Source organism: Acyrthosiphon pisum, chromosome A1, assembly GCF_005508785.2.
Source record: "Acyrthosiphon pisum isolate AL4f chromosome A1, pea_aphid_22Mar2018_4r6ur, whole genome shotgun sequence".
NCBI classification, from domain to species: Eukaryota; Metazoa; Arthropoda; class Insecta; order Hemiptera; family Aphididae; genus Acyrthosiphon; species Acyrthosiphon pisum.
Genome location: NC_042494.1, coordinates 138155673 through 138157536, shown reverse-complemented (window position 1 = coordinate 138157536; position 1864 = coordinate 138155673).

Here is a 1864-nt window from a genome sequence, read left to right as displayed (position 1 = left end):
ATTTGTATGTTCGTATTGGCACAGTTTCGTTCGTGGTCTCAATATCTGCAGCGGGTTTATGCGCGGCGAAAAATAATAACAGTAATGTCAAAATTACGTAAATAAATAATGATGTAGGTGGCGGTCGCCATGCACGCATGATATTATAATAATAATGAAAACTCGACAAACGCGGGCCGCATTTAGCCAATATTAATATTTCAACCATAAGAGTGTAAGGCTAGAATATTATAATAATGTATCGTTGTATTAATGCGATAGGTACTATAATAATTCATAGATTTATGAACAAATTTAGTCATATAAAAAATGTGAAAATTAGGTATTGTAATTAGAGTACCTACCTACCTGATACATATTAAATACTCAAATTGGATAATTTATGAGGGATACCTCGTGCCTATATTCAAGCTTTTTACTTGCAAACAATGAAATAAATAGGCACTTCCTTACATAAATGATGTATCGAAAAAATCTATTGCACATTTCAAATATCTATAAAAAGAACCAAAATAGGTAGGTATTTTGAACTAATATCGTCTATATTGACTAAGTGAAGTGTCCAGCTACAGTGTTACTTTATAGGCACCTATATTCTTTATACTTTATAGTACCCTACTGGCCTACTATGCTAATATATAATATAATATTATACATAAAAAATGTCAACCAGCATGCGGAATTATTGCTCACATATTATAATATGTGTAAATTATATTATGTAAACCTAATTAAATTTAACCGACAAATTTTGTAAGTATAAAAACCAAATATTATTCTTTATTTAGTAATTTATTTCTAATCATATTTCAATAAAAGGTTTTATCCAAAGGCATAGAGAACAGCCGCAATTAAATTAAATACTCAAGACCCAACATTTCTATTCGATACCAAGCATTTGCTGACAACCTATTTTACCTGGAGCTTGTTTAAGTACCTAATTGTTCCGTTTTCTGTTGGTATTATTAAGTTAATAGATTGTATTGGTTGCGTGCCGGATTTATTTAATCGGATTATACTAGGTACTAAAAATCTTACAAGTATACTTAGTCAAAAGTAAAAAAAAACTCAAAAAAGTATTTAAAAAAAAAAATAATAACTTAAAAAGCAAATCAAAACTTCATGCATTTTATTGTAAGTATAATAATAAAATGTACAGTTGACGTAAATTCGTCTTCGACCAATATAATAAAAACGCAAATGCCTACAAAATCTGAACTCTAATATTATAATAGTGTTCAGTGTTATAAATTATGTCAAACGATAATAAAATAATAAGTGAGTTATTTATTTTACTAATATATTAATATGAATAACAGCTAATGAATTATAATAAAAAAATTTATAAAAATCATCTACTGTTAGACATTTAATATTATTTACACAATGTATTTTTCATAACGTCTAGCAGACATTTAAAAAATGTTACAAGCCATCTAATTGTAGTGTATACAATAGACTGTAGACGTTGTAGACGTCTGCGTAGACGGATAGACGTTTAGTATACCTAAAATAGATTACGTGTGTTTACTGGGTAGCACGATTTAAGATAGTATCTAAAATCGTGCTGGGTAGTTATAACTAGAGCCCAGATTTATATGCATTTAAAAAGTGTCAAATATGATGCAAATATGCAAAGAAAAAGTGGCTCAATATGCAATTATATGCCATATTATGTTAAACATTATGAAACGTTATTTTTTTTTAAAAAAAAAAACAAATTTTTACACCAAGGAAAGTAGTACCTACTAGATATTCTATCATAAACAAAAGAATATTTAAATGGTTAAACATTTAATACTTTAAAAACCAAAATGCAATATTTTATAATCTTCATTTTTTCATATTTTAAATTGTTCAAATG